Source organism: Triticum aestivum, chromosome 4A (assembly GCF_018294505.1).
Source record: "Triticum aestivum cultivar Chinese Spring chromosome 4A, IWGSC CS RefSeq v2.1, whole genome shotgun sequence".
Taxonomy (NCBI): domain Eukaryota; kingdom Viridiplantae; phylum Streptophyta; class Magnoliopsida; order Poales; family Poaceae; genus Triticum; species Triticum aestivum.
Window position 1 is genome coordinate 615,368,812 of NC_057803.1, and position 13,836 is coordinate 615,382,647.

The 13,836-nt window shown below is 45.9% G+C and overlaps 2 long non-coding RNA genes across 2 annotated transcripts; one reads left to right on the forward strand and one right to left on the reverse strand.

The window, feature by feature from the left end:
* Positions 1 to 9,239: 9,239 nt before the first annotated feature.
* LOC123087594 (uncharacterized) lies at positions 9,240 to 12,589 on the reverse strand. Its single transcript, XR_006441444.1, has 3 exons — positions 12,103 to 12,589; positions 10,453 to 10,606; positions 9,240 to 9,789 (listed from the first exon to the last, which is right to left on the reverse strand). It is a non-coding gene; the product is annotated as an uncharacterized lncRNA (long non-coding RNA).
* Positions 10,072 to 11,304, forward strand: LOC123087595 (uncharacterized). The gene is made up of 3 exons (XR_006441445.1): positions 10,072 to 10,212; positions 10,313 to 10,369; positions 11,180 to 11,304. It is a non-coding gene; the product is annotated as an uncharacterized lncRNA (long non-coding RNA).
* Positions 12,590 to 13,836: the final 1,247 nt, after the last annotated feature.

The following is a 13,836-nucleotide window of genomic DNA, read 5'->3' on the forward strand; positions in this document are numbered from 1 at the left end:
GTCTTGTTTTCTTCTCTTCTTTTTGTTGATCGATCTTGGACTGGTCATCGACTTGCAGCAGCAGCGGCGCATCCGATGCAACATTAATTTTTCTTAAACTTAACCTTGTGTATCCCGTTTTGTCTGCTCATTGGCGGTGGAAATCCTTCCATGCTAGCGGCACAAAAACTTCTCGGTGAACATGCGAAATCCGTTGTTGAAGTGGAGCTTTTAATGTCGGTTCTTCATCGCCCGGATGATTATGAGCTTCTCGAACCCTAGAAGAGATCCCTCCAAGAACTCAACACCACCGTACGCTGCCCCACGGTGGGCGGCAACTGTCGTGGAATTGTCACGGCAGATGTCCTTAGTGTCAGGACTTAGTCGCGAGGCCAACGCATCTATGTGGTAGCTTGAGAGGGGTTGAGCGGGACGAGAGACGTGATGTTTTACCCAGGTTCAGCCCCTCACGGTGGAGGTAAAAGCCTACATCCTGCTTCATTGATATTGATGATGATGATCACGGTTACAAGAGTGCTCTATCTCGAGAGCTATTGTCTAAACCTAACTTGTCCAACTTGTGGAACTTGTGAATCTTCCCCCCTTTGAGGAGCCCTGCCCCTCCTTATATATGTTGAAGGGGCGGTTTACATGTGGAGTCCTCTTAGGATTAGGACTAGTCTATCTCTAATACAAACCGGATACAAGTCCAGGTCTTAACTCCTTGTAAGATAAACGTTCCTCATGCCTTTCCTCTTAAACCGGCCCACTGTTAAACGTGAACCGGCCTTCTGGACCTTGGGCCTTGTCATCCGTCTGTCCCGCTCACCGGATCACCAGTGAGTCATAATGACCAGGTGGGTTGCTTGTAAACCGCCAGGTCAGGGCGGGTCGCCAGTAACTCACCAAGTGTCAGCGGGGTCTTCAGATAAACCGCCAAGTCCGACCGGGTTAACTTCCGGCCGGTTTACACCGCGGGGTATATCCCCGACAGAACTTGTTGAAGTTCTTCACCATTAGGCTCAATTCTTCATTGAAGGTTTGTTTCTCACTTGATGATGTAGGAGCTTCACATGAGGCTTTGTAGGCACCACTTGACTTGTTATGGATCTCCTCCTTATCCTTGAGTGACATCTCATGAGCAACAATTCTTCCAATGACTCCCGTTGGCTTGAGATCTTTGTAATTGGGCATCATTTGAATCAATGTACATACGGTATCATATTTTCCGTCCAAAGCTCTTAGGATCTTCTTGATGATGAATTTGTTGGTCATCTCTTCACTTCCTAAGCCGGCGATCTCATTTGTGATAAGAGCAAGCCTAGAGTACATTTTAGTGACACCTTCACCATCCTTCATTTGAACTTGTCAAGCTGACTTTGAAGCACATCCAACTTGGATTCCTTGACGGAGTCGGTACCTTCATGCATATCAATCAAAGTATCCCAAATTTCCTTTGCATTCTCAAGATGGCTGATTTTGTTGAATTCTTCGGGGCACAGTCCGTTGAAGAGGATATCACAAGCTTGAGCATTGTATTGCAGCATCTTCAACTCTTCCGCGGTGGCTTCACGGTTCAGTTCTCTCCCATCAAAGAATTCACCTTGCAAGCCAATACACACAATAGCCCATACGGGGTGGTTATGTCCAAGAATCATCTTATGCTTCCAACTAGCAAAATTAGTACCATCAAAGTAAGGACCTCTACGGTGGTAATTTCCCTCGCTAGACACCATACTCTCCTAGGTTGTGAAACCAAGGCTATGACTTCCAAAAGCTATGAAAATCAAAGCAAATGGAGACCAAAGCTCTGATACCACTTGTAGGATCGAAAGTATGTCTAGAGGGGGGGGGGGTGATTAAACTACTTGACCAAATAAAAACTTATCCTTTTCCCAATTTTAGTTCTTGGCAGATTTTAGCTACTTTGGAAAAGTCAAGCAATCTTAACACAATTCAAGCAAGCATGCAAAGAGTATATGAGCAGCGGAAAGTAAAGCATGCAACTTGCAAGAATGTAAAGGGAAGGGTTTGGAGGATTCAAACGCAATAGGAGACACAGATGTTTTTGTCGTGGTTCCGATAGGTGGTGCTATCGTACATCCACGTTGATGGAGACTTCAACCCACGAAGGGTAACGGTTGCGCGAGTCCACGACAGGCTCCACCCACGAAGGGTCCACGAAGAAGCAACCTTGTCTATCCCACCATGGCCGTCGCCCATGAAGGACTTGCCTCACTAGGGTAGATCTTCACGAAGTAGGCGATCTTCTTGCCCTTACAAACTCCTTGGTTCAACTCCACAATCTTGTCGGAGGCTCCCAAGTGACACCTAGCCAATCTAGGAGACACCACTCTCCAAGAAGTAACAAATGGTGTGTTGATGATGAACTCCTTGCTCTTGTGCTTCAAATGATAGTCTCCCCAACACTCAACTCTCTCTCACAGGATATGGATTTGGTGGAAAGAAGATTTGAGTGGAAAGCAACTTGGGGAAGGTTAGAGATCAAGATTCATATGATAAGAATGGAATGTCTGGCCTCAACACAAGTGTAGGTGGTTCTCTCTCAGAAAAAGTAAGTTGGAAGTGTAGGTTTATTCTGATGGCTCTCTCCATGAATGAAGATGTGGTGGAGGGGTATATATAGCCTCCACACAAAATCTAACCATTACACACAACTTGCCAATCTCGGTGGGACCGAATTGAAAAACTCGGTCGGACCGATTCAGCAAAGCTAGTGACCGTTAGGTTTTTCGGTGGGACCGACATGCAACTCGGTAGGACCGATATGATTAGGGTTAGGGCATAACGTAATCTCGGTGAGAACGATTACACAAACTCGGTGAGACCGATTTTGGTAATAAGCTAAACGGAGAGTTGGTCAGGTAAACTCGGTGGGACCGATCGCTCATTTCGGTGAGACCGAAACATTACGAAGGGAAAACAGAGAGTTTCCATTGCAATCTCGGTGGGACCAATCGCTCATCTCAGTAAGACCGAAATGTTACGAAGGGAAACCGAGAGATTACAATCCCATCTCGGTGAGACCGAGATCCCTATTTGTGAGACCGATTTGCCTAGGGTTTGTGGCAGTGGCTATGACATTTGAAACTCGGTGGCGCCAGATGGAAAGAATGGGTGGGGCCGAGTTTGACTTTTGCTTTAGGTCATATGTGGATGTGAGAAAGTAGTTGAGGGCTTTGGAGCATATCACTAAGCATTTTGAGCAATAGTCTCATTAAGTAACACCTCATCCCTCCTTGATAGTATTGGCTTTTCCTATAGACTCAATGTGATCTTGGATCACTAAAATAGAAAATGTAGAGTCTTGAGCTTTGAGCTTGAGCCAATTCTTTGTCCTTAGCATTTTGAGGGGTCCACTTTTCTCATCCATGCCATGCCAATCATTGAGCTTTCCTGAGATATTAATCTTTAAATAGCATTAGCTCAATGAGCTATATGTTGTTAGGAATTACCAAAACCACCTAGGGATAGTTGCACTTTCACACGGGTGTTTCGGTGTCGGACCAGCAGGACATGGTGATTTGAAGCAAACGCAGCGGCTCAAAGGCCATCGGTCGTGGGCAACGCAGTCGCAGACACGGCCAGAGCAGCAGAGGAGATTGTGGTAGCTCAACGGGGGCAGCTCAACAAAGGCCGGTTTGGGGTGACGCCACGGGCAGGCCGGCTTATGGAAGCAAGGCTTCGGGGGATCCATGGCGATGGAGACGAGCCGGCGACGATTTTTCCTTAATTGAATTGGGCGCCGACGACTTATTGCGGCGAACTGAGCGCCAGTGACCTTGTTGGAGAGCAGAAAACGGCAACGCAGGTGACTCATAGTGAACCCCTGATGTTGTTTTAATGTTCCATGACGGTTTAGTGGCGGCGCAGGCGGCGGTTTACCGAGGCCGACCTGGAGATAGACATCGCAGACGACTTAGTCTTTTTGGCGGCTGAAAGTAAGGCGACGGTGCCCTTGTCTGCCAAACCCGATGATGCCGCAAAGCGGAGGCGCGGGCTGAACCAGCCCAGAGCAGAAAACGGTGACGTAGGTGTGCAGTCGCTCGAAGCGGCGCTTGACGGGGCACAAAACGACAGTTCAACGGAGTCTGACGGAGGCAGGTTGGAGCCCAGGCGGTCACTTCCAAAAGGCGGTTTAGGCGGCTCAGCTGTGGTGGCCGGCTCAATGATGAAGATGAGGCGTGGCCGGTTTGAGCATGCGGTCCGTGCAACAGTCCCGGGGCGGACGGCGTCCCTCTGGTCAAGGTGCAGAGGATGACCCGGACTTCGGCGAGTTACGATTGTTTGAAGACAAAAAATCTTCTCCAAATTGTAATGACTTTGGACAATCCACGTCCGGGTCGTGATGGTGTTCCACTTGAACACTGTACACCTTAAAAATCCCTTTTGTCGCTTCCGAGTGTTCTGGCGATTTATCAGAATAAACCTTTGTTTCTGGTGTCTTACCACAAAATCGATCCGGCGATGTCTGTTGGTCTTGGCAATGTGTGGCAGCAGCAGTAAAATTTAATCTCTTCTCGGATTCGGTTCACAAAGGCGGCAGTTTGCCACGTAATCCTAATTTTTGCTTTAACCTTTTCTCTCACCGATCATAAGTCTGGTCCGATAAACTTGAAGCTGACGCAAATTCTTTCAAACCTGGCTCTTCATCGTCCGGAAAATTGTGACCTCTCGATCCCTACGAGAGGTCCCTCTAATAACTCAGCACCATCGTGCGCAGGCCCCACGGTGGGCGCCAAATGTCGTGGAAATATCACGACAGATGTCCTAGTGTGAGGACTTAGTCGTGAGGCCAATACATTCATGTGGTAGCTTAAGAATGGTTGAGCGGAATCGAGAGACGCAACACAAGACGAGGATTTAGACAGCTTCGGGCCCCGGGAAACATTATCCGGTAATAGCCCTACATGTTGTTTGTGGCTAGATCTCTTTATGATCATGAGGAAGTCGCCGTAAACAGGCTCTCGCAGTTATCCCCAACCCTTAAGATTTGTTTCTTCTTACTTGTCCCTCTTTGGGGAGCCCCGCCCCTCCTTATATAAGTTGAAGGGGCGGGCTACATGTAGAGTCCAACTTTGACTTAAGACTTAACTATTATGACTTCTTTTCATGGGCTTCTTAACATTTTGGGCTTCATAACGTCTCGGGCTTCATAACCCCTGGCAACCCAGTTATCACTGTCTGCGGAGTTATGACTCGTGCCGGTTTATGATGGCCTGCCGGTTTATGATTGTCTGCTGAGTTATCATCTGACTTAACTCCTGCCGGGTTATCATCTGACTTAACCCCTGTCGGGTTATCATCTGACTTAACACCTGACTTAACTGTCAGCCGGTTTATCAACCTGCCGGTTTACCGTCTGGGTTAATTGCCTGTTTTAACTGTCTATCTTAACTGTCAACCGGTTTACTAAGTCCCAGCCGAGTTATAACTCTGGACGGATCATACTGCAGGGTATATCCCCAACACCGTCCATGAAATCCCACTGCCTATGGGGTCAGGCCCTTCGTCGTCACCGTTGTCGGGAAGATCCTCCGCTAGTCTTCAACGTCGAAGTTGGCTTCGCCGTCGCCGTCCTCCTCGCCGCTCGAGATGTCGATGATCTCCCTCCCGCTGGTCATGCACTCCGTAAAGATTCGGCACTTCGCCTCCACCAGCTTAGGGTACTGGCGGCAGAGGTCCGCCATGTACTCCTCGTTGGTCGCCTCCGCCACAATCCGCTCTCTCGCCTCCCGGTCCTCCCTAGCGACCGCCGCAGTCACCCCCTGGCAGCAGTGGGTCATCGATTGGCGGCCCCTCGCCCCACGGGAAGTTGAGGCGAGCATTGGCGCCGTGAAACCGGACCTGCCACAGATCGTACTCGTGGGTGCCGAGCTAAGCGGTGTGGAAGGACCCGAGCCAGTGCTTCATGTGGGTGACGCAGTCGGTGATCTCAGCCACCCGCGTCGCCCACACCTGTTGCCGGACGCCTAGGTACTTCCTCTTTGGGTGCAGGAAAGTTAGGGAAATCGGCGAGCCAGTGGAATGTGGCAGCATCGCTACGGCGGCGGTGGCTTGAGGACGCGCCCGCGTTGTGGATGGGCGGCGCGGACCGGTGGCCATGGGTTCCTGGCACTGGGAAGGAGGGGAGCGGTGGGGGAGTCGCTGGCGGTGGGGATTGGAGAGGAGAGGCAGAGAAGGGTGGGGATTTTTTTACTCGGCCTTAGAGGGGTGTAGTAAAAGTTATCAACCTCTCTATGGGTTTTGAGGGCTCGGCTAGATTCTAGTTATTAGAGGAGTAAAACCTTAATCGGTCGACATAATTTAGGTCTCGGCTAACATACCTTAAGGAATCGGTTAGAGTTGGCCTTAATCGGTTTCAAAAATTAACCGTTCAAGTTGCTTGGTTTTGGAGTTGGAGGAGGAAAACCGAACTTCTCGATTATTTGAGAGGGGGAGGGGGGTTACACCCCTCGAACTTTCCAAACTATCTAGGATTTTATTACAGGGTAGGGAATCAAAAATCGATCAAAAATACGTATTCAGACATGGGATCGGAATAAAAACTTTCCTTGCATGCAATCAAAAGCGAGTAGTTTTGGAAACAGTTTTACCGCGTCTTTGTTTTGTTACTTGCCATCTTTAGGTGCGCTACTCAGCATATATAAATATATCAGATTTGCTATTTCACATCTAAGTCCAGAGTTGTTGGATCATCTGTCTTTAATATTTTTGCAAAACTGATGGTCTGGCTGGTGCGCTCGCTCGTTGAGCCTTGTCTCGCGCGTAGCTCATGTGCAGGTTGTTGCTCGTACGAGGTCGGCCCGTTCTCATGTTTTTTTTGTGATATTGGGCTGGCAGGCCGTTTTTGTCTATACTCCAGGCACATTTCTCTCCAGCGCCTCACATCTAGTGTGCCTTAGTTTTTTCATCGTAGGCTGCGTTTTCCTATTTTCTTTTCAAAAGTATGTGCAACGACTCAATTCTAGTTCCTTTCATTTTTGTACACTTTCATTTGACTCTTAGTATTTGTTTTTTGTTTGTTTTCGTTTTATTTTTGTTTTTGTTTTATTTTTTCTATTTCATTATTTGCTTTCAATTATGAACTAGTTTTAAATTCATGTTTTTTTTGGTTTTTTATTTTCTCCTTTTCCCTTTTCCCTTTCTTTCTTAATTTATTTGTTTAAAATTTATGAACTTGTTTTCACTTTATTATATGTTCGCTTTGAATGTCGTGCAAATCCTGATCACGGGTTATTTTTGTCACGCGCCCTATGTGTCGCGCCGTGTGATTGGTGTCTACTTATCGATATGCTTATGGGCCGTTTTTGTCGCGCGGTCTAGGGTCTCGCTTTAGATTGGTTTGCTTATGCACGTTATTATGTTTTGTGTATTGGTTTTTCTCTGTGGGCTTAGTTTTTTCTAGAGCCATGTGGCTTTTTATTCCCTCTTTTTTTGTTTGACCATGTAGCTAGATTTTTTGTTTCAGATTTACTAAATCCAATCTAGATGAATTTTTAGCTCATATATGTCTATAATTGTCCAATTTGTTTGCCTTAATGTTCGTACAAACCAAAACATGCGCGTCCATGTGAGCTCGTCATTTTTTGTCACGCGTCCTCTTGTCTTGTTTATTTTGTGTCATCATGTTTTCGCATTTCTTTCCACATGGGCCCATATATGTCATTATTTGGGGGTTCGACGATGAAACTTATCTCCATCTTCTCACTGACTAACCTTTGATCCCTATAATTTTTCCTGTGATTTATTTTTCATGCCAGTTATAGGTCCACCCCTTTGACATGCAACTGGCCTGTAATTTGTTTCATCCTAGTTGCAAGTCAAGCCTTGACCTGCAACTGGGCTTGTAGTCTCGTAGTTGTCCCAGGTGCAAGTCCACCCTCAACTCGCAACTAGACTCATAGTTTTCCCGATTGCAAGCGCTCTATCTTCTGCCTTGCTTCTCGCTATCTTCCATCATCGACTCGCAACTAGGGCCCGACCTTTCTTTCATCCCAGTTGCAACCCCCTCGACATGTAACTAGGACCTAGCTTTTTTTGTCCAGTTGCAAGTCCACCCTCAACTGTCCGACTTTTTTGTCCAAGTTGCAAGTCTACCCTCGAGTCGCAACTGGGGGCCGACATATTTTTTCGATTGCAATTTCACTGTTGACTCGCAGCTGGGGCCCGACATTTTTTCCCTCCTAATTACAAGTCCACCCTCAACTCGCAACTGAGGTCCGACCTTTTTTGTCCCAGATGGAAGTCCACCCTCGATTCAGGGCCCAACCTTTTTTGTCCTAGTTCCAGGTACACTCTCGACTCACAAATAGGGCGAGACTTTTCTTTTGTCCAGGTTGCAAGTCGACCCTCAACTCGCAACTCGGGCCCAACCTGTTTTGTCGAAGTTGCAAGTCCATCCTTGACTTGCAACTGGGTCAAACTTTTTTTTTGTTCGAGTTGCTAGTCCACCCTCAACTCGCAACCAGGGTCCATCATTTTCCGTTTGAGTTGCAAGTCCACCCTCGACTCGCAGCTGCGGCCCGATTTTTTTACAATCAGTTGCAAGTCCACCGTCGATTCGCAATTGGGGCCCGACCTTTTTGTGTCTCAGTCGCAAGTCCACCGTCGACTCGCAACTGGGGCTCAACCTTTTTCTTGTCCTAGTTGCAAGTCCATCATTGACTCGCAACTGGGGCCCAACCTTTTTTGTCCCAGTTGCAAGTCTAAACACAACTCGCAACTAGGGTCTGACCTTTTGTAATCCCAATTGCAAGTCCATCCTCGACTTGCTACTGCAGGTTCGACTTTTTTTGTCCCAATTGCAAGTCCATCCTCGACAGCAAACAAACCATAGATGAGTCGACTCAAGTAGCTAGGATATGTTTTTTGTTTTGTTTTGTTCATGTTTTCTATTTTATCATTTTTCTTTATTGTTTTTTCTCTCCTTTTAATTTTTCTATTTTCAACAATTGATCTCATTTTTTTTCATTTTTTCTGATTATTTTTTCTTTTTTCATAAATTCACAAGATTCAATAAATGTTCCAAAATTCATAAACTTGTTCATTGTTCTAAAATTGTTCGTGTTTATCAATTTTTTAAAAAAAAATTAAAAATGTGTTCATCTCCGACATGTTTATTGCAATGATGAAAACTAATATTCTAGCGAGATTATCTCCGTCGTAAGAAGAGAAGAACGCGAGCTGTCGTGTAGTGTAGAGTTGTAGTTCGACTAGCAACAAGACAAAGGGCCGCGAGTTGGTAGTGTAGTCTATACTACTATTATCTATACTACTATTAAAAGATCAAACATGACTTCCCCTACGTGCACCCCAAAAAGTGCACACAGGATAACCCCCACGTTCGATCAGACCCGTTAAGTTCCATCCAACTGTCCACGTTACATCGACCATACTACAATCAGATCTACGGCTCAAAACAAATGTTCTGCCGGCAGACTCCCCGCTCAGGATGCTAGACAACGCAACGATAGGAGCCCACGAAATTAAACAACACGTCCGAGATCAACGCCGCCACCAACAGCTAAAAGGGAAAAAAAAGAAAAACACCGCCACCAGGCCACGAACGTGCCCTAGCAGGTGCCATCTCGAGGAAACCTGGTGCCGTCCCGACGACCTGCCCTAGATCTGATGTCCATAACGTCCTCGACTCGCTGGCCGTCGTCTCGAGGACACCTCGGGCAATCCCGACGCGCCGCCCTAGCTTCGTTGTCCACACCGTCCTCGCCCTAGTGGCCGCACCATCTCAAGGCCATTGGTCAACATCGGAGTACTTCCAGCCTGCCACTGCAAGGTTAGATCATTTCAATGTCCACATCTTATGATGAGAAAGAAAATACAGGAAATTTCACCATTACACTGCTGATCTATAATTTGTTACCATCATGTGTGTACAAATTTAATACCTACAGGACACCATGATCTATAATGGGGTAGTGGGGTACGGACTTCATTTCAGGACCGCAAACGAACAGCAATTCAAGTAAATATATATATCACCAACGTCTAACCTACTTAGACTTTGTAAATCATGAAGATCTCATTTCTCACAGGTCAAAAAGCAGATCCAAAAAAAGTGAGGAGACAAAGGAAGAGGGAGAGGTATGCACGATATTAAAAAGGAGACGTGAGGCAAGGGATCATAAGAAAACTACATATGCTATTCCAAATGGAAAGCGCATTCCATAACACCCGTGGGCATACCGCCTGGTTTGTCCATTTTCTCTATTCTTTATGATACATATGATGAATCACAAGTATAATCATATTGATGATCCATTATTTCTGACAGAAGATTTTCACACTGCAGAGAAGCCCACGGCGCACTCTGCTGTCACCCAGCTATGATACACACCAGCGGCGGAAGGTGATGTTTTTCTAACCAAACATAATAGCTTCATTTATGTGTGAACAACTGACATTGTACAGACAATTGTGATCCTGGCATACCTGTTGATGTGATGATGTCTGATGAGACTCCATTCCATGGTCCAGATTCATTAAAAACACCCCACAGTGCCGTTTCTAACAAGGAAAATGTCAATAATGTTGACTCTGGCATTTAGTCTTCCCATCGTACTGGGTTATGAGCGCCACTTCAAGCCTAGAATTGCAGCTTGTCAAATGGTAAACTGTTGCTCGCATGGCATGAGCAAAATAAAGAAGAAAAACAATTGTTGCTCATATTGTGCATCGGAGCTAATTTGCGTCTATATCATACAGAAGAAAAACAACTGTTGCACATATTGTAGCTAATTCACACTTATATTTACAGAAGAAAAGCAAGCACTTCAGAGGGAGAGAGATTTATGAATTTCAGTACAATTGTTCTTGATAACTAGATCTGTTATAGCAACTTGTTCTGACATCAAATGCAACACCTTTGACATCGATAATTTGCTCATGTCATGGATCTTTTTTACATTGCAATTCTTCAGATTGTATTAGTTCAGCACTATTCTGTGCTGCAATGGAGATATAGCTTATAGACGATCAATATATCAGCCATAGGACCACAATGCTTTTCACAAAGCTGTGACATTCTCTACCAATGTGAAATACTTGTAATGAAAACTGCAAGCATCTATGGCATTTGCGTAATGTATAGTTTTTTTGAGCATGTAAAGTTACTTCCATTCTGACTGAAGTTAAAATTCTTGCTTATTGTTGGGGACAGAGTGTGAAGCAGGTTGGTTTATTAAGAGCAGGTTGATACATGCAAGGACAGAATTGTCGCTGCCCTGGACACACTATGGCCTACATCTTCATGGGAGAGAAGTGCTGCTTCTGGGCAGGAAGCAGATACAGTTTTTCTTGGTGGGTGTAGTTTTGGAACAGCCATGTCTTCTCTAATTGAGTACTTGAGTTCGGAGTATGGTTATACTTTTGCTTAGGATAAGTTAACACGTCTCTTTCTACGATTTTTAAATGCTTCTTGTCAGGAAGGCAATTATGTTTGTAAGGATAGTGTATTTTGCAAAGACTTTTGTACTTGCTATTTTTATTCTTAAATAAAAACAGCAGGGTAATTGCTTTTCTTACTGGTGCTCCTGATTATGAAGATGGTCAACTAGACACTAAGAGATATGGTGAGCAATATGCTAGCAAAGAGGAAGATGTTGACCTCATGTTGCTCCCTGAGCAGATACCTTCCTATAGAGATCTGGTAAGCTTGTGCTTCTTTTGCAGTAAAAAAAATCTATCCATTAGTGAAATTTTGAAACAAGCCACTGTGGTGCTGTTGCTGTTCAAGCAGGACTATGTGTAAACATATTTGCAGGAATATGTGTAAACATATTTGCAGGCGAATGCTATCCTGAGATTGACTAACAATTGCTATCCTGAGATTGACTGAACTTCAGTACATTACTACTGTTTTGACTTGAAGATGTCCTCGAATGCCAAATTGCTCTGCAGACTTTGAACCCCTTTCATTTTCTTTCATGTAAAGTTCTTTTTATTAAATGGCAGTGGATGTTGAGTTATCTATGCTAGCAATGCGATGTTAGAGAGAGGCGTGTGGAACCGCATCAGGGAGGGAAGGGAACCAAATCTAGCACCGTACCAAATCGAAACGAGGAGAGGGAGGAAAAGGAAGACCTTCCATGACGGCACGACATCCCAAGAAGAAGAAGCATCCTCCCCCTACATCGAGCTGAGTTGGTGATGCTTAATGGCGTCGGAGCGGGGGCAGGGGCGGCGGCGTCCCGAGCTCCATGGCCCTTCACAACGGCGCGACTCCGCTCCATCTGGCGCCGACTGAGCCTGAGGTGCTCGCGGTTGTGGGACGCCATGGAGCTCTAGGTCGAAGCGTCCTCCCCACGTACACGCAGTGGATCTCGGTCCGCTCCGAGATGCCCGCTCCCGCATCACATCCAGCAGCTCGTAGCTTGATCTGCGCCGGGGCACGGAGGCGGCATAGTCGATTTATGGAACACCGGCGGGGTTGGCGGCGAGGCGAGGCAAGGCCATGGCGGGGAAAGGAGGCGGCGGGGCAGGAGACGGAGTGCGCCGGCGGGCTGGAGTCGAGGCGGCGTGCGAAGGAGAGGATGTAGCGGGGAGAGCAGGCGGCGAGGAAAGCAAAGTGTCTGTCTGAGCGGTGATAGACTGATAGCCTCTCAGTGGCTGCTTTTTTTAGTTGTTTTCTTTTTAATAGAAAATGCTCTTCTTTTTGGAAGTAGCGTCTGTTTATACGGGCAATGAGCATCTACAGTCGGATTGAACAAAATTGACTGAAGGAAATATGCCCTAGAGGCAATAATAAAGTTAATATTTATTTCCTTATAATCATGATAAATGTTTATTATTCATGCTAGAATTGTATTTACCGGAAACATAATACATGTGTGAATACATAGACAAACAGAGTGTCACTAGTATGCCTCTACTTGACTAGCTCGTTAATCAAAGATGGTTATGTTTCCTAACCATGAACAATGAGTTGTTATTTGATTAACGAGGTCACATCATTAGTTGAATGATCTGATTGACATGACCCATTCCATTAGCTTAGCACACGATCGTTTAGTATGTTGCTATTGCTTTCTTCATGACTTATACATGTTCCTATGACTATGAGATTATGCAACTCCCGTTTGCCGGAGGAACACCTTGGGTGCTACCAAACGTCACAACGTAACTGGGTGATTATAAAGGAGTACTACAGGTGTCTCCAATGGTCGATGTTGGGTTGGCGTATTTCGAGATTAGGATTTGTCACTCCGATTGTCGGAGAGGTATCTCTGGGCCCTCTCGGTAATACACATCACATAAGCCTTGCAAGCATTACAACTAATATGTTAGTTGTGATATGATGTATTACGGAACGAGTAAAGAGACTTGCCGGTAACGAGATTGAACTAGGTATTGGATACCGACGATCGAATCTCGGGCAAGTAACATACCGATGACAAAGGGAACAACGTATGTTGTTATGCGGTCTGACCGATAAAGATCTTCGTAGAATATGTAGGAGCCAATATGGGCATCCAGGTCCCGCTATTGGTTATTGACCAGAGACGTGTCTCGGTCATGTCTACATTGTTCTCGAACCCGTAGGGTCCGCACGCTTAAGGTTACGATGACAGTTATATTATGAGTTTATGCATTTTGATGTACCGAAGGTTGTTCGGAGTCCCAGATGTGATCACGGACATGACGAGGAGTCTCGAAATGGTCGAGACATAAAGATTGATATATTGGAAGTCTATGTTTGGACATCGGAAGTGTTCCGGGTGAAATCGGGATTTTACCGGGTTACCGGGAGGGTTACCGGAACCCCCCGGGAGCTATTTGGGCCATAGTGGGCCTTAGTGGAAAGGTGAAAGGGCTGCC